Source organism: Ictidomys tridecemlineatus, chromosome 6 (genome assembly GCF_052094955.1).
Source record: "Ictidomys tridecemlineatus isolate mIctTri1 chromosome 6, mIctTri1.hap1, whole genome shotgun sequence".
Lineage (NCBI taxonomy): Eukaryota > Metazoa > Chordata > Mammalia > Rodentia > Sciuridae > Ictidomys > Ictidomys tridecemlineatus.
Window position 1 is genome coordinate 74,099,277 of NC_135482.1, and position 20,175 is coordinate 74,119,451.

The 20,175-nt window shown below is 35.5% G+C and overlaps 1 pseudogene; it reads left to right on the plus strand.

The window, feature by feature from the left end:
- Positions 1-6,194: 6,194 nt before the first annotated feature.
- LOC101959167 (10 kDa heat shock protein, mitochondrial pseudogene) lies at positions 6,195-12,694 on the plus strand (annotated as a pseudogene).
- The last annotated feature ends 7,481 nt before the right edge of the window (positions 12,695-20,175 follow it).

Genomic DNA, 20,175 nt, shown 5'->3' on the forward strand with positions numbered 1-20,175 from the left:
AAACTAAAATTCTGATCTCACAAAAGTAGAGAACAAAGTAGTGGTTACCAGAGCCTGGGAAGTGTGTGGGCAGGGATGGTTGGTCGAGGCTGGTAAATGGATACAGGAGTGCTTTGGATAGGAGGAATAATTTCTCACGTTACACATTACATGATAACAATGACTGACATCAATTAATTGAATATTTCAAAATAGCTCGTAGAGAGTACTTTGAACTCAACACAAAGAAATGATAAATAGCTGAGATGGAGACAAAGATTGAATCCAGGCAGTCTCTTGTCAGCTGCTATTATGGTACTTGTACATGGCTCTAAAAAGGACAACAGCAAAGCTAAATGCCTTCTATTTGTTGCTTTATGCAACTATTGTATGTAGGAAGCATAGTCAGGAGAATTATAAAGAGCATGGAAGACTGGAGACCACACTTTCATCTCCCTCCTTCCAAACCAGATGCCATTTGAGGAAGCTGAGGAAGAGGGATATACTTTGAGAGAGAAGAAAAATTTTGAGAGAAATTTGATCTTTGACATTTTTGAATATTTACTCGGAAAAGGAAGTACTTATCCTGCAAAGTGATTCTTTAAAACCAGAGCAAGCAGAAATATCTTTGCAAGTTCAAATGCAAAAATGAGTTCAGCATGGTGAACTTAAGTTTAGAAACAAAATTACCTGACTTTGCAAATATAAGACTTAGCAAATTTTGACCCCAGTGATAATCACTTTAAATTCCTTCATGGATTTATTTTATTATTATTTTTTTAAATTTATAATACCTGCAAGATGTGAATAAGAACCTTTAGGGATGATACTCAACATCAGTGATTTATTTATAAAGTTTCAAGATGATCTCAGTGTGCAACCTCCATCAAGAAGTAGTGAGTTAGAATTATGATACATGGAGATCCGTAATGTTAGTAGTGAAATATTAACTAGACATAGCTTTGTTTTTTAGAGCTCTTAAAACATTTTTGGAGGCCAGAATATATACTTTGATCTTAAAAAGCTTTTCCAGACTCCCCACTGAGTTTTTATTGGTATTCTAGTTAGTTAGATCTGTGATGGTAAGTATTTGTAACAAGGTATTTGTAACAAGGTGGTTGAAGAGCAGTCACGTTAATAATGGAGGAAAGTGGAATAAAGGTTTGCTAAATATTTCCTGGAGGTTCTATAAGACAAGAGTTTATGCCTTTGCTTTGGAAACTAAAGTTGCAGAAAATTTAATGAGACAGCAACATGAAGAAGCAGCAAATAGTATTTAGAAACAATGTATTCAAAATGACACCCATGAGTACCACAAAGAGTTAAAATAGTGGGATGGGAAGGGGGAGCATGGGAGGAATATATAAATTCTAGATAGGGCAGAGGGGTGGGAGGAAAAGGGAGGGGCCAGGGGATTATTGAGGATGGTGGAATGAGATGGACATCATTATCCAAAGTACATGTATGAAGACACGGATTGGGTGTCAACATACTTTATATACAGAGATATGAAAAATCATGGTAATATACATGTAATAAGAATTGTAAATGCATTCTGCTGTCACTTTTTTGAAATCAATAAAAAAATTTCAGGAAAAATAAAAAATAGAGGAAATTCAATATTTATAGGGCAGGGATCTTATGTAAGCCAACGTCTGGTGCCTATATATAACGAATGAGCATTCTTTTCTATCTTTTTGTCACCTGTCTACCGAGCATCTTAAAATATATTGACCAGCAGGCTTTAAATAACCCTACATGAACATTTTAGGTTTCTGTGCTCTTAATTTTCTTTTCTTGTTGCTGATCTCAGAATGTACAACTAATGGAGGAATGAGCTTTTCCAGAATGCTCTATAATCTTCATTAAAAAACCACTGGCTGAAGAGGTTTTCAGCTGCTTAACACCCAGCTCTTTTTTTGAGCAGTGTGGTTATATGATTCTTGTTGCTTTCTCTTTATGTGCTATTACCAAAGACTTATGGGAGAACATCCAAGATCATCTTTGAATGCATTCCTCTGTTTCTAGCAGGATAATGTTTTCTACACAAATGATTTTATTCCTGTGCATAAATAGTAGTTCCTCAGTAGTATGTTAGACCACTTCACTATTCAAAAACAATATCCTTTATGCTACTTTGCTATCCAAATTAAATTAGGAAGAATAATCATTTTGGGGTATTGCACATCATTTCAGAAAGTAATCTACAATACTCTTTCAGTTAATTCATTTTTTTCTTTTTTTCTTTTCTTTTTGTGGAGTAAATTCTTTTTTTTAATCAACAATTTTTTTTCCAAAATCATCCACAAAATCTCTTTTTGCAAGAGAGCATAAGGGAAACCATAGGGAAAAACATGAACATATCTGATTACATAAAACAAATATTTAGAGGCATCCATTTCACAATCTTTAAAGCTAAAAACTAGAATGGAAACAATAACACTGTGTCATTATCCACAACATATAAAGAGCAAAAAGAAATTCGAGGAAGGTCACTGATAGGATTAGTTACTTCTTGGGGATAGAAACTGGGATTGGAGTCAGGCTGGAGACTAGCGAAGAGGGAATGCTTGCTCATACGTCTTTGGCTTTTCTCTTGTTACGATGAGTATATGTTACTTTTGTAATAAAAAATTGAGAACTGTACCACATTAAAATAGGTGTTTTAAATGTGATACCAGGATATCATGCAACTCTCCCACATATCAGAATCTAAAAGTGATCAGAGAGCTAGATAATGGTGCAAATATTTTCAAATAGATGTCAAAAAACTTAAGACCATTGGAAAATGAAAAAATGTTGAGGATGTCAGAATTTAGGAAGAGGAATTCTTTAGAGAGAGCTTCACTAAAGGTTGGTGGGAAATGTCCATCCTGCAAACCAAGCCTAGTGAGGGGGCTACATTCCGAACACACGAGAATTTACTGTGTGATCCCACCCTTTTTATCAGGGCTCCTTGAATGTTGTTCAACTTGTGTCTGGGGGCAAGAGAAAAGGTGGCTTGGTGGTAAACAAAAGAGAGATACTACTCTCCCAGGGTATTTGGGTAAACAATGGGCAATGGGATCACTGAAGAGAGAACCTCCAAGGAGTTGGGCACTAGAAACTGGGTGACGGACAGGCATCAATGGCTTGGCAGGAACTTTAGCTAGAAAAATTATAAAGAGAATAAGCATTAGGGGCTGCAGTCATGGCTCAATGGTAGCATGCTTGCCTAGCATGTGTGAGGCACTGGGTTCAATCCTCAGCACTACATAAAATAAAATTAAAAAAGAGAGAACATGCATTAGCATTTCAACAAAATGCCTCCCAAACACAGTTTTCCTACATTTCCCATGAAGTGAAAACTTTCTTGCTACTCTTTCTCCTTTTCTGAGCAGCAGCTATCACTATGACCGTGGGGTTAAAAACCATGGCTAGCAAGCTGGGGAATGAGGGTCTGGAAAAGAAATATTAAAATCAAGTTTAGAGTTTTAGTCATTATCTAAGATTAGAAATTTTTAATAATGTGTTATGGACTGAATTTTGTATCCTTGTAAAATTTAAATGTTGAAGCCCCAGTTCCCAATCCAAGGGTATTTGTAAATGGGTCCTTTGAGAAAAAAAATAGATGAGAGGATGAGTGGACCCCTCATGATGAAACATGAGCCCTTATCAAGGAATGATGAGACTAGGGCTCTCTCCCTCTCTGTAATTTCCTGTGAGGATACATGAAGAAGTTGTCAGTCTATAAACTAGGAAGAGGGTCCTTAAGAACTTGACCATACTAGCACTCTAATTTCAGACTTCAACCTCCAGAACTGTGAGAAATTGATTTCTATTGTTTGAGCCCCTCAATCTATAGCAGTTTGTTACAGAAATTTAGTTAAGATAAAAATCAATTTAGATTGTTGGTGATTTGAATTTTTTATTATTAACCAGTGACTGGAAGGAAGTACAGGGGACAATCCCACTTGCCAGTCTCAGTATGCATACTTTACATTCATCCCCAACTTTAGTTTAGGGGTTGAGCAGGTGATTTAGATCTATTAAAGTATTCCATTTCTCTGGCCAAGATGGCCATTTTCAATATCTCTTGGGTTAGGGATATGGTGCAATAGATTTCACGGAATAATAAATATTAACAAGAGTTTACGAGGCTTGATATTTCCTAAAGTGGTAAGCTCTGAATAGTACAAAATTAAGAGAGGTATCACAGCTAATTAAGAATGAATACAATGAAAATTTCTAGTCTTTTCTTTCTCTATTTTTCTCTGAATTTAATAAACAAAATAAACTTTTAAAAACTACATAAATTAGGTCAGGATATTTATGTTCTTATATACTATAGTAACACATGCATTTGTTATTTCCCTTCAATGAATATTATTGCATTAACCGTATTTGTAATAGAACTTAGAACCAATATTTTCAGAATCCTGAGGATATGGCTGCAGCTCACTACCAGATCCTGTTAAGACATTGCCTCTGGGCTGTCAGTATCCAGTGTAGAGAGACCAATTCCTCTGCTGTCTTTTGTTCTGATAAAATTAGTTTCAAAATGCTTTCATTTTAGAACATTGCCAATAAAAATAGCAAAAGATTCATTAAATCAATTCTGTTGGGTACATTAATGGCAGGTATCTTTGTTCACTCAACTCTCATTTTCCTGTAAGCATATACTTCCTGCCCCATCTCCGTCAAATTGCTGGGTCCCCACTGTTGGCAATGAGAACCTCATTTTCACCTGCTTCTGTAGGAGTCAGGAGTAAGGAACCTAATTTATGTCAACCACTGTCTATAAATATTACTTTTTTTAAAGCCCATATATGAGTTAATAGGATTCTGGTTCTCTGAAAGAATATTTGTAGGAGTGGGGAAAGGTGTCTACATTTATCCATTAATAAATGTATTATTTCTCCGGAAGCCTTCATCTACCTAACTATCCATTTCAAATTAACTTTCTCACAGCCCAACAATCAAAATAGGTACTCTCCAATTTCTCTGCCCCATCCTTGGTGAGATTGGTGGTATACATTTTACTTTTCTACATACTTGAAACATACAGTATATTAGTACTTGTTTGTTTTAAATTACAGAGTGTTAGAACACAAAGAATTTTATATTTATCTCATATGCCTTTCAGCACTCCATAGTTTATTGCATAACTCTGGTATTTCTTTCTGGTATTATCCTCTTTTTTTCTATAAGAACATTCTTCAATAGTTTTTCAAGTGCACCTCAACTGGCAATAAATACATGTAATTTTTGTATAAAAAGTCTGTTTTCCTCTGGACATAAAATTCTCAGTTGATGCTTTTCATTCTATCTTTTTAATAGATGCTTCATTGTTTTCTGATTTTCATTGTTTCATCTTAGAGGTCTGCCATTGGTTTCTCTCTATGTTATTTGTCTTTATTTTTTCCTAGCTGTCTTCAAGATTTTCTCTTTATCTGCCACTTTTTTTTAGCAGTTTAAATATAATATGTCTAGATTTTTTTCTTGTATTTTTTTTTTAAATTAGAGCTCTCTGAGCATGTAGGGCCTGAACAAAAATATCTTTTTTTCCTTGCTAGTTGCATACCCTGTGAGCTAACAATATAAAAATGTATCAAGATGTTTAGTATATGATTCAGAAGAGCATTTTCTTTAAAAGCAGAAATAGCATTGTCTTTTGGAAATTGCTGATAGAAGAAGATGCCTATGCCTAAGACCTGGAATAAGGGGAGATGTTAGGCATTGAATTATACAGAAAAAAGTATAGATGATTAAATATGTCAGGTTTCTACTTGGAAAGACATGAAGATAATATAAATATTGTATAGAAAAATGAAGATAGAAAAAAAGGAATAAAAGTCATCTGTTCTTATTTATGAGGCCTTAGAATTCTCCTGGTTGACACAATTCTCAAGTCAAATTTCTTCAATTCAAATATAGAATAATGAAAAAATAATACAACTGAATTAACTTGTATTATTTGACTTAGTTTGTTTCTTTATTTAGAACTTGAACTTGATGTAAATTTTCTTGTGCTTTAATTCAGATAGCATTAAAATGCATTAAATGTAAATTAATGTCTTCTGTAAAAAGGCTCAGGGAGAATAAGCAGTAGAATTGAATGTGAAATAAGAAATACCTAAATTAAATTAGAATCACACTGTATTAGGCAGGGTCCTCTAGAGAAAATGACCCTGCATGAATTATATACATAGAAAGATATATTATGGGAGGTAATGATGATAGAATCTGTCAAGTCCAAGGTGTTCTGGTTGGACTGGCAATGTGGAGATCCAAATACAAAAGCATTAATGCCACAGCTCAAATCTAAAGGCGATGTGTTGAGAGATTTGCTTCTTGCTTGGGGAAGGTCAGTCTTCATCAGTCCTTCAACTGATTGATGAAGCCCATTCACACTATGAAGTACACTCTGCCTTATCCAAAGTCTACTGATTTAAATATTAATCTCTTCCAGACACACTGTTATAGTTTCAGTATTAGGTGTCCCTCAAAAGCTCATCGTATGAGACAATATAAGAATGTTTGGAGGTAAAATGATTGGGTTATAAGAACCTTAACCTAGTCAGTACATTAATCTGATAGGGATTAACCAGGTGGTGACTATAGGTCAATAGGATATGGCTGAAAGAGGTGGGTCACTGGGGGCATGTCTTCCAGGTATACATTTTGTCCTGGTTGAGTAGAGTTCTCTCTCTGCTTCCTGGTGCCACATTTCCAGGTGCTTTCCTTTCCCATACCTTTCTGCCATGATGCTCTGCCTGGCCTCAGGTCTTAAGGAATGGAACTGGCCATATGGACTGAGACCACTGAAACCATGAGCCCCCAAATAAACTTTTCCTCTTCTAATTGTTCTTGTCAAGTCTTTTGGTACAGGGAAAGCTGACTAAAATATACACCCTCATGGAACATTATGTTAAGTAAAATAATCCCAAATCAGAAAGTCAGGGGTCATATGTTTTCTGTCATATATGTCATATATGTCATCTAGAGAGGAAAATGCAAAAGAAAGGTATGTGGGGATGGGTGGTACATCAGGAAAACCGAAGGGAGGTTAGTAGAGTAGTGGAAAGGGAACAGGGGAGGGAATAGGGGTAGAAAAGGGGAAATACTGGAGAATGATATTCATCAAATTATACTCTTATATTTTGTACATGTATGAATATATAAAAACAAATCCCACCATTATGTACAATTATAATGCACTAACAAAAAATATGAAACAAAAACTAAAACACTCACAGAAGCATCCAGAATAATGTTTGACTAAAATCCAGATACTGTGATTCAGCCAAATTCACACATAAAATTAACCATCACAAGACCACCCCTTGTCAACATGGCACTGATAGGTACCTTGTTAGACCATACTTAATCTCCAATTAAAGATAATAACAAGATATACATTTACCTAACATGATATAACTGTTTTGTATACAACCAAAACCATTCTAAGCCTTTCCCCAGATGAGGAGGCAACATCCCTCGGTGAAATTTACTCTTTTTTCATAAAATTTTATGACTACAATACTACAATATTAGGTTAATACACTTAAATGCTATGTCATTAAAAGAGTCAATATGTTATGTTATGTTACATAAAAGGGGGGTTGAAAAAAAAAGCAGAAAACAAATATATTTTCCATACACAGAAACATATTTATAACAAAATGAGGAAGACATTTTCATGGTATTTACAGTCCTCATTTCTATAGCTGGTCACATGGTAATAGCTGGTATTTATGAATACCTTTTTCTACTCCCATTCCATGTTGCCTTTGCTGTCAGCAAGCACTTCAGCTACTTGTGGTTCTTTACGTGGTGGGTGACACAGGCCTTCATTCCTGGGCCATTTGGAGTCTTATCTGGATTGAGTTCTTGTAGTTTTCCATCAATGTCAATTACAAATGTAGGTAATAATAATAATAGATGCTCTAAGAAGTCTCTTGTGTTCTAGACATACTCTTTCTCACTTCCATTGTGGAGTAGCTACCCAATTGTTCCTTGGTAGTCAGGATCAATCATTTTATCTAGCACAGCAACTCCATTTTTTTTCTTTTGTTTTAGGGGTATGAAGAGTCCCAAGAGGTCAGGTAGCAGTTTTAACTTTTAGTTCAGTGAAATTAATGTTGTGTCTCCTGGTAGAAGCATTTCTTCCTTTGGAACTAAGACTTCTGGGCCACCAAAGCAAAAAGTTGTAAAGACAGGAAGAAAAATTTTACTAACACGCCACTAGGAATAATACTGAGTGGTACCAATCCCATTTTACCCATTGCTTCTTGGACCTTCCCATAAATCCTGGCTATTAAAGAAGTGGCACAACAATATTGGGTTCTGATTCAGAGATTAAATGGTATCCTGGAGAACCTTGTTCCAATCCTACAAGGTGTTATTACCTAATTAATACTGTAAGTAAGTCTTCAAAAGGTCATTACACTGTTCTACCAACCAGCTACTACAGGATGGTTTAGAATTTCAGGATCATGGTCCAATTGTTGTACTTCATTGGCTATGAAGTGAGTTCCTTGGTCAGAAGTAATGCTTTTTGGAATATCACGATAATGGATAAGGCATTCAGCCAATACTGTGATGGTAGTTTGGGAAGAAACATTGCATAATGGGCAGGCAAATCTATACCAAGATTAAGCATCTATTCCAGTAAAAATGCTGGACTATATCACTTTCATGATGGATATAGTCCAATGTAATCAACTTTGCCACCAGATAGTGCATTGATCAGCCTCATGAATGGTATGATATCAGAGGCTGTGTCGGTTTCTATTGCTATTTGATTGACACTCAGAAGTAGCTGCAGCCAGGTCAGCCTTCATGACTAGAGACCATGTTGTTAGTTATATGTATAAAGTGTCCATGGATAATGTGTTTCCCTACCACAATGTCCACTTTGTTCATGAGTCCATTAGGTGCTGACAGAAGTAGTTAGAGAAAGAGGCACACTGATGTCCTCAGAACAGATCATTCTATCTTGTTATTAAAATCCTCCTCTGCTGAGGTCACACTTTGGTGAGCATTCACATAAGACACAGATACATTCACATTTTTTTGCCCATTCGAGAGAAAAAATCCATATATCTTTTCCTCAGATTATCTCATCAATTTTCTAGTCAAATAACTTTGAAATCTCTGACCATCCAGCTAGAACTCTGCCCCCCCCACCATAAATTGGTATGTAATAGCATGTCTTGCCATTTATCTTGCCAAGCAAAGTAAGCAATCACATGTACTACTTGAAGTTCTGCCCACTGGGAGGATTTCCCTTTGCCATGTCCTTTCCCTATTGTCCTAGAAAGGAACTATAATGCCACAGATGCCCATCTTTGGGTGGTATCTGTCTGTCATTCAGAATCATCCATAAGCAAAACCTGATCTTTCTTTCAGCTGATCATAGAAAATTCCCAATGCAGTTATAGGTGCAGGCTTGGAGAGAGAAGGCAGTGTAGCAGGAGAGGGGACTATGGACATTTGGGCCACATCTTCTTGTAACTGAATTGTGCCTTCAGCACCTTCTCTGGACTTATATCTTATTCTCTACTTCCATGTGATGATAAAGTGCTACTGTACATACTCAATTTCATGATTTATGGAGGTCATATAACACCCAATCAAGGTGGGAAGCTCAGATCTCATGGTATCTCAGTAATACTTGTTTAAATATTCAGTCTCTTTATTAAGGCCCAGTGGCCGATCAAAAACTGATTGTTCAAAGAGTAGCTGTCTGTAAAGGACATCAGAGATTTATTCTAAAATTCTAAGGATCAATTAATTCTGTGAATGATGTCAGTATAGCATCAAAGGACTCCCACTTGTCTTCCCCAGTGATGCAGACTTCCTTCTGTCATTGCCCACTTCTTACTTTGCTTGACTATTAACTGATAATTGGAAAACCAGACTTAAACTTCATTCTTCTAATCTGAAACTCTCAGAAGGAAGTTGATTAGTGTCAACTTTATGGACTTTGTTTTCCTTTCTCCACCACAGAATTTATAAAATTATCTTCTAAAGAAAAACATTCTTCCCAAATGGGACTACCAGTTGCTGATTTGGTCTTTGTGTTCTTTGGTGTCTTGGCAGCCAGCACTCTGATGTAGAACCCCAAAACTTCATTTGTAACAGAAGCATTTTAAAATTAAAGAAATAGAATTTTTCCAGAATAACTCAATATTTCAGTTGATTCTTGAGTTTAAAATAGAGCTAAAAAGTTATTTAACTATTATACAGATATAAATTCTAAGTAATAGTATTACTTTTTTCTCCACATGGTTTTGAATTCAAGATTATTTTCTATATAGAACTTTCTAGAATTGGAAAGTGAGAATAAAGCTCTCACCTTCCATTTGATAACTTTATGTCTGAATGTGACTTATAGGACAAGTGGGTGCACATTATTTTAGCCATAGGTACCACCCAACTTCCATTTGTTAAGTGAATTCTAAGTCATGTTTGGATTTGGGTTCAGTGTTCATGTGCTGTGAGGTTCAGAGTATATGACAGTAACGTTTTATCATGCAATTTCCTTCCAAATGATACAACTCTAGAGGCATCCTCATGTATTTGTGGATATCCACTTTATAAAATCATGGTGGAAAAATTTGGACTTCTGATATATTTCATGTAGCTTTATACTCATTAAGGTCATCTCATCAGTATTTATTGCATCTTAAGTTTTCATCCAGATTATAGACAATAATTAGATTCCATGACATGTGCTGAGCACCTACTATAAAGAACAAGGCTGGAAAGCTACAATACTTGCTTTCAGAAGGCCTGATGTGAGGTAGAATGAAGAGAACTTTAGGTAGAGGATGTGTAAAGGTCTTTGGTGGCTAAATGACATATTTAGTTAACTGTCAAAAAGTGACAAATTTAGGCTTTGAAAATTGGAGACAGAAAAAAGTCACAAGAATCTAACAGGGTAAAGATTAAATAAGTTTTAATTATTTACATTTAAAAAGTTAAAAATCCAAGGGGGAAATATTAATAATATAAAATCCATTCAAAATCATCTGTCTCAAAATGTAAACATTTATCCGTTGAGTTTTGAAGGAAAGTTTCAGTACGGGATGCAAGTAGAATGGTATATGCTAAGACATGAGCACTTTGCCTGCTAGAGGAAGGTTCCTCTGATACAACACCCTTGGGGCTATGCTGGAATACAGGTCTTTTGTCTATCCCAAGACACATCTCTCCATTTGCTTCTGAAGAAGACTGATATCTCTGAGATTGAAGCCATTTTTTTCTTACTTAACAAGGCATGCTTAGTAAATATTATAGGATGGAAAGATGAATAAATAGTGCTAGAGGATTTATTCACTATGCCAAGAAAAAGCTATCAATTCCAGATAGCTTAACTTGCAATCTATTCTCAGTCTTTCTGGATACAAAATTGACTCAGTATCAAATACTTATTTTAAATGAGTGAAATTCTTTAACACATACACTAGAACTGTGGTTTCTCCCAGGTAAGAAGGCTGAGCTTTGGAAAGCAACAGAGGCTATGGTAGCAGTGGCAACTTAGTACTTGCAACCATTCGGCAGCTGTATTCACTCCCATAACTTTGGGTTTTTCTTTCAAATAATCTCATAAAACCACATGTCTCGAAGTGTGGCTCTGGGACCAGTAGCATTAGCATCATCTGAGATTATCCAAAATGCAAATTCTCAGGCTTTGGCTTGGATCCACTAAATTAAAAACTCCAGAGATAGGACTCAGTGATTTCTATTTTAATAAGCAGGTGATCACAATGCACACTAAATTTGATCTTCTCTATATCATGGTGCCATGGACTAAAATAAGTACTATGGATAAATCAGTTTGAGTAGTGCTGCAAATTTATATATCCCATTGAAAAAAATTACAAGATTTATTATCAGATTAAAGGCTAAGTGTTCTATAGCAGGAAGCTTGAGAAACTAAGCATTTTTATTTCTTAACATTGTTTGACCATGAAAATCATGAGAGAATCAATCTCCTATCTTGATCCCAGAAAGAGGTATGCTCACGTGGCTGGGTTCATCCAATTAAGTGTTGGTGGGGGTGATATGTGCCACTCATATCTCTGGAAAGTATAATGCCCTGGGAAATTTTGGAAGCACAGATTGAAGAGACTAAAACTTCTATCAGTCTGGGCTCCTGAATGACACTGAAACCACCATCCAATTGCCTCATTGGAAATTTCCTTGGATGGTTTAATGAATCAACTGTTGTTGTGTTATAAAATAACACACTGCACACTAAAGTTGATCTTCTCTACCTGTAACAGCCCATGCTTAGGATGCAAAAAACTAACTGCTGTGTTTAATTGACATTAGCTCTAACTAGTGTCAAGCTGAGGTGATAAAAGATCATGAACTTGTCTCCTGGCCTGAGTGCAGAGTCAAAGCTTTGAGGGTGGGAGTTGTGGGAGAGGAGGCATTTATAAAGTTTCTCCTGTTTGACCATGTGTGGGTTGCAAGAAGTGCAGCCTTAACTGTAATCAAAGGAGGCATTATGCTTCCACAAGAATGCCAAGGAAAGTGTTACTATGTGACAATACAAACTATGGGATGATTCTCAAAAGGAAATGCTGGAGAGATTCAACCAGTTAGTGTAAAAATTGCATGTAAAATTCTCTCTGAACACAGAGACAGCAAAGTAGCTCTAGATGACAAGGATTATTTCTTATTTAGAGATGATGACATTCTTGGAAAGCATGTAGACTGAAATAAATCACTGTTGAAATGGCATCATATGAAGCTGCCCATTCCCCTGAAGTTCTGAAATCTTTCATTATTAGGTAAATAATTTCCATGTCTCTTTTATAGTAAACTAATGATGTCTAAGCTAATGGCATCCATTGTTTATAAAATTTAGTTTCACTGTACTGCTATACACATTTCCAAATAAAATATGTAAATGAGTGGAGGGAGGGAGGGATGAGGACAGAATCATGAATTGTTGAGGGGAAGGCAGACACTTACTGGAGATTGAAGATTTTCATGACCCATCAACATGGACCTTGTTTTAACTTCTGTATGCAGTCAGGGGGAATCATTTCCTCATATGTAGAGTACTGGATTTCCTGCTTAATGATTACAGCTATCATGAATACCCCTTTCTAGAATTCAAACCCTCTAGCTTCTCTCCCTGAATAAACCAGTTATTCAGCAAATTTCTTCAGTGTGTGAGAGTGCTTGACTATAAGTGAACAGACACAGCTCTGAGTAGTTTTTTAAGGGATATAGTTCATCTGTTTATTGATAGTTCTGGTAATCTTTTATTCTTAGACAGAACCATACAGTTTTGGGCTAGTTTGTTACAAAGATCTCTTACCATCTCACCAAGATATTTGGGAAAACATTGATCTAGTTATTGTTACATTTACAAATACACAAATGCAATCAGGGTAAATGGTGGTAGCCAGAATCCTAGGTTTGAAAGCTTTTTTTTTTTTTTTTTTTACCAGTGATTGAATCCAGGGGTGCTTAACCACTGAGCCACATCCCCAGCCCTTCTTGTTTTTTATTTTGAGACAGGGTCTTGATAAGTTGCTTAGGGCTTCACTAAGTTGCAAGTTGCAGAGGCTGGTTTTGAACTTGTGATCCTCCTGCCTCAGCCTCTTGAGTTGCTAGGATTACAGTATGCATCCAGGTAGGTTTGAAACTTTGCTTCAATATTATTAATAATTTTGAATTAGTTACTTCATGTTTATAAACCTTAGTTTTGTTTATAAAGAAATAACACTTCATTGGTTTATGTAGTTGGGTTTAAAATAGTAAAACAGAGTAAAGAGGCCTAGTGGTGTTCAAAAAGATTTTTTTTGTGTGTGTGAATCCAAGATGTTTTTTAAAGGCTAAGATTCATGTAGGTTCTTACTCTAGGATTTCTGGGTTAAAGAGGATTTATTTCTGAGAGTCACATTATCAGTTTTTTGTTGACTTAGGACATAGTGCATTCATTAGATGATTGACTTTTTTTTAAAGGCATCTTTTACAAACTGTGAATCTTGTACCATTTAGCCTGTATCATTGATTTGATGAACAGGAACATTAATCATCTAAGCAAGCCATGGATATTATTAGATGTAGGATTTTTTTAGAGGTCCATTGCTAGTGGTAAAGCATTCTGTAGAGAATTTTCTGGTGGAACTACCTTTTTCATTTTTAAATTATTATTATTATTATTTTATCAAAAGTTGTTTTTTATTTAAAATTCTAAGAATAACAACCTATATTTAGTAGAATTTTCAACTTCAAAGTGATAATGCACAGCCAACTCTCTCCCAGAAGGTTTAATCTTTCCCTCTCTCCCTTTTTTATCTGCCATAAATATATAATCAAAATCTGTCAGATGCCACATATAAGACTTCACATTCTGGAAAATTCAAGACTTTCCCTTGGATGATTCTACAGAAATATATTTGGCTAGAATTGAAGATAAAATTTCTTCCCAAAGACACCCCAAAAAACCAAATGCCAAGTGTTTTCTTTGATATAAGGAGGCTGATTCATAGAGGGATAGGGAGAGGGAGCATGGGAGGAAGAGACGAACTCTAGACAGGGCAGAGGGGTTGGAGGGGAAGGGCAGGGTATGGGGTTATTAATGATGGTGATCATTATTATCCAAAGTACAGGTATGAAGACACGAATTGTGTGAATATACTTTGTATACAACCAGAGATACGAAAAATTTTGCTCTATATGTGTAATAAGAATTGTAATGCATCCGCTGTCATATATAAATAAAAAAAATAAATAAAAAGTATAAAAACTCCAATGATAGGGCATGAGAAATGGAAAAAATGATAGGATATCCTTCAAATAATTTAGTCCGAAGAGAAAAGAGTTAAAATACTGATTGTGTTAAAGAAAGAGTTAAAATACTGTTGGTGACCCAACAGAATGATGGAGGAAGAATTTAAAGAACTTAAATTGTTACCTGAAAGCAGACATTCCACCTTAGGTTTCTTCTGGACAATCTAATGCACTGGTCTACAACTTACTTCTATCTCTTTTGTTGGTTGTTAGATTAAAAAAAAAAAGTTTGAAATTCCAAACTACTCATATCTAAACTTTTCCTTCTACATTTAAAATGACCAAAACAGCCATTTGACTTGCTTTCACCAGTGTAGGATGCTAGTGTAACAAATTATCTGTTTTAAATTTTACTTCTGTTTTACAAACACACACACACACACACACACACACACACACACACAATCTGGTCTAAGGAACTCTCCTTTTCAGATTTTGCTACTAGTAAGAGAGGATGATTTATGCACTGCTGGTTGTCCACCCAGCAGTTTTCTCCTTCCTTCCTTGTGAAGAGAGCCTCACTTTTTTTGAGAACAAGGTATCAATCTCAGGCCTTTTTGCCAATGACCATTGGAGGAGAGAGCATGTGATCCCGTTTTGGCTACAGATCTGTAGCCACTTAGAGAAGCCCTCTAAGTGCTCCTGAGAACAATTTTCCTCCCTCAAAAAGGGCATCAACTGTGCAAGGATAGCCCTTCCTGCCTCAGGTGCTGTTATCTCAGGATGTTTTTCGTGTAATTTCAGTAGCCATTTTGACATCACAGGACAACATATTTATATGAAAGGCAACAGAGTAGAAAGATAGAAAGAGCCAGAGTTTCCTAGAGCCACAGACTCACCTCTAGATCCAACAACCACCATATTTATTATAAAGTAGATAATAAAAGGTGTTTGTAATTCTAGTCATCTTTGGTTCATTTTCTCTATCTTGATACTGAAAGAACACAAACTAACAGATGTGGCATGAATGATAGAAATGTGTATAAAAAATTCCAGGAATTTAATGTCAGGGTATTGGTTTGAATTAAATCAGTCAAGGTTAAAAAAGTTTGAAATGCCTACTAAAAATCCCACTAGTTTGCCATTAACCCAGGCTATACACTTATATTCACATTGGATTGGTGGTGATATTCAAATAGGCACTTTATTTTTGGGATATTATGCGATTGGATATTATTTGAAAGGCTATTAATATGATAATAAATCCTCACATAATAGCTTACATAGATGTTGCAAACATTTGGTAATTATTCTATTTTATATGTGTATGAGAGATTTTCATATACATTTGTTCTTCTCTCCATGACAACACTGAATGATATGATTATATCACAAAAATATTAAAGAAAGCAAGTTTATATCTTAATTTTCCCCTTTCCTATCTATAATTTAATATTATTTATTTAATATATTTAATATAATTTATAATTATTTATTTCAGAGTTCACATTTCATGTTGAAAAGGAGATCTTTTCAGTAAAACATCTGAGTGAAAGTAGCAACAAAATTTAAAAAGTTATTATTGTTTTTTCCTTTAAAAGTTACATGTAAGTGACTTGGGAGGCTGAGACAGGAGAATTGCAACTTCAAGGCCAGCCTCAGAAACTTAGGGAGAGCCTGTTTCAAACTGAGAACAACTAAAAATGACTGGGGATGTCATTCAGTAGTAAAATGTCTCTGGTTAAAAAAAAAAATCGTCACATAGAAACTTCTAGCCAGGTGAAAAAAAAAAGACACAATTATAATATCAGAAATGAAAGAGGTCCATAACTATTGATTCACCTGACTTTAAAAAGATAGTAAAATTTATGAAAAACTTTATGTCTGAAAATTTGGTAACTTTGATAAAAGGATAAATTACTTAAAAATAACACAAGATTTGTGAAAATGGGAGTTATTTGAATATGCATAGCTCTTTTGAAGCACATGGGACTGCTGTAGTTTGATTTAACTTTAATATTCCATGCCTAGCCAACAAAGGTTGCCATGGTCACCTGTTTGTGTTAACAGAGCCTTTTAGTTTTTAAAGCAAATTGAACAGGCTTCATGTAACTTATTTATTTTGTGTTACTTTTCTCACCTGTGCTTGACAGTATTTTGCATGCTTAGGTGTATGGAATTGTGTAAACACATAAGATGTTTATAATTTATAGGTCATTTACAAGTGACTCAGTGAAATCCTTGAGGGGAAACATTTTCAAGCTGGCACACAGACTCAGTTGAAGACATTTTAGTAAAGAAATTTCAGTAATTATCTCTTACCCATTTTTCGCTAACTTGAGTTCAATTCTCTAGCCATGTTATAAGGTCATTGAATTTCTTATATACTGAGACTGTTTTAGTCATATTACACAGGAGAATATTTATTTAAAATGTAGGCTTTTATAAATATGTATACAATATTAACATTCTGAATTCTTTCAGATGAGGTCACTGGCATGCTCTACTGTTATTTCTGTCAGCCCTTCTCAATTCATTGTATGAGTCACCTGGAAATATTTAAATGAAGTTTTTGAATTTCTAATAAACTCTCATGTGATCCTGAAGTTGCTAGTTCATGAACCACATTTGGAATAGCAAATCTTCAAATGAAATATACTGATTAAGTGGAGATACATTAATTTCATAGAATGTTTTAAAGTCATCAAAAAGAATGAGGGCAAGGATAGTAGAATGAATTCAATATTATTACCTATGTGCATATATGATTACGTGACTGGTGTAACTCTATATCAAGTACAAACAGAAGAATGAGAAGTTGTACTCCATTTATTTATGATGTGTCAAAATGCATTCCACTATCATGTATAACTAATTAGAGCAAATTTTAAAAATCATAATAAAAGAATGGGGGAAAAATGGAAAACCTACAAGATTTGATGTTTAAATATTTTAAAAAGCAGAATGAAAAACTGTGTATATTATGACTGTTAATATCTTTTCATACAGTTCTAACAGCCCCGTTATGAAATCTTTTAATACATACTTCTCTGTCCTCATTTTACAATTGACTTAGATCGCAATCTCTCATCCAGATTCCTGGAAACCAGCCCTAAACATTACGTTCTTGCCACTTGGGTGTTGTGTTTTCAAGTTCAGTAGATTTTGGTTGGAGGATCATCTCTAAGTTGATTTCTGTCAGATGAAAATCAGTGTGTTAGTCAGTGTTGCATTGCTGTCACCAAAATAGCAGACAAAAACAACTTAGAGAAGGGAAAGTTTGTTTTGGCTCATGGTTTCAGAGGTTTAGCACATATTGGCCCATTCCATTGCTCTAAGCCCAAGAATTGGCAGAACATCATGGCAGAAGGGTGTGACAGAGGAAAGCTGTTCAGAACATGTTGGCTGGGGAAGCAGAAAAAGAAGGGGGAGACATAAGGGGTCACAGTGAAGATGAATCCTTCTAGGATACACTAGCAATAACCCATCTTCTGCAGACTTTCCCCATCTGTCTACAGATATCACCTAGTTAGTCTGTGCAAACCAAGATGAACTGATTAGGTTACAGCACTCATCCTCATTTTACCTCTGAATATTCTTACATTAAAATAGGAGATTTGGGAGGGATACTACATGTTCAAACCATAACATTTCTGTCTCTGTCCCCCAAATATCTGTCTTACAATGCAAAATTCATTGGTTCATCTCCAACAGTCTCATAGTCTTAACAGGTCCATAATTGCCCTAAAGTACAAATCCATCTCACATGAGACTCAAGGCAAACTCTTGGCTGTGAGATCCTATAAAGATCCAAAGCAAGTTATACATATCCAACATATAGTGGCTTACAGTAAAAATTCTCATTCCAAAAGGTGGGAATGTGGGCATAGAAAGAAAGGATGGGACCAAACCAAGACTAAAAATTGAGCTGGGAAAATAGGTCTTGTAATTCCATGGAGAGTGTCTAGGACACATGATGATGATATGTTCTCTCCAAAGGGCTTAGTCACAGCAATGACCCCACTTCCTGGTTCCAATTTCAGTGTTATTCAGCTTGTTGTCCTTGTGACCAAAATAATCAGCAAGAACAACTTAGAGATGGCAAAGTTTATTTGAGTTTATTATTTCAGAGGCTTAGTGTATGGTAGGCTGCAATCCAATGCTTTGGGCCCAAGCTGAGGCACAACATCATGGCAGAAGGGTATGGTAGAAGAGTACTTCTCATCTTGTGGTGGCCAGAAAGAGAAGAGGGGGAAGAGATCAAAAGGAAGATGAACCTTTTTAGGGTATGCCTCCAGTGTCCCACTTTCTTCAGCTACAGCCCACCTGCCTACAGTTACCACCTAGTTAGTTCATTCATACTAGGATGGACCAGTTAAATTGCAGTTCTCCCAATTCACTCATTTCACTTGGTAACATTCCTGTATTAACACAGGAGCTTTTGGGGGCACCTCATATCCAAGCCATAACAGATAGCAAGGAAGAGAGGGGTCAAATGACAGCAACAAATATATGAGATAACAGTGCTTAGACCATGCCCTCTAGTCTACATTCGTCTATTTACTACTCATGGATATAGGGTTTTTATTTTTGAGATTGAGCCATGACAGATTTCAGAAGTGATGATGGGTACATTGGTTTCACTGACTTCATTGTCATCACTGTCACCTTAAGCATTTCTTTGGCTTAAAAATGTTGAGGGTAGAAGATGATAGATATGCAACAACTAAACTTGAGGTAGCCTAGTGCAGGCCTTGGTTGGAAAGGAGTGAAGAGAGAGTAAAGTGTTAACTCTGACTTTTCCCATTATTAGTAACATTCATTTCAAAGGGGTGAGGAACTGAGAAATGTGCAAAGCCAAGATTATAAAATCAATAATGGAGCTTAATGAATGTTTTGGAAGGCAGCTTGAGATTTTTGGAAAGGATTGATGGAATTATTGCTTTATAAATTGTAGATCTTTTAGTAATTGTATAGAATATCAGCTTAAAAGAGTATATTTTATGTTTTTGCCAGGAAGAATCATGCAGATTTAGGCTTCCATTCAAAATGAGTGAGACTTACATGCTCTTTATTTTCTTGAATGAAAGATTTAATAATAGTACCCATTTTCATAGCTGCAGCTCTGTAAAAATTGGTCAGCCTCCTTGAAACATAAATGTCAATTTAATGATGCCAGTCACTTCTCCTTCTACTGTTTTGATAGAAAGAAAATAAAAACAATTGAATTAGTAATTTATTGCTGTGAAACAAATTACCTATGAACTTAGCTGCTTAAAAAAAATAAACACGTATTACCTCATGCTATTTCTAAGAATCAGGAATTTGGGAGATGTATGTGGGTGGTTTGACTCGACATCACTCACATAGTTAGAAGACTGCTGCAGTCATCTTAGGCTTAACTGGGACAGGAAGGTTCATTTCCAAAATGGCACACTCATGGATCTACTG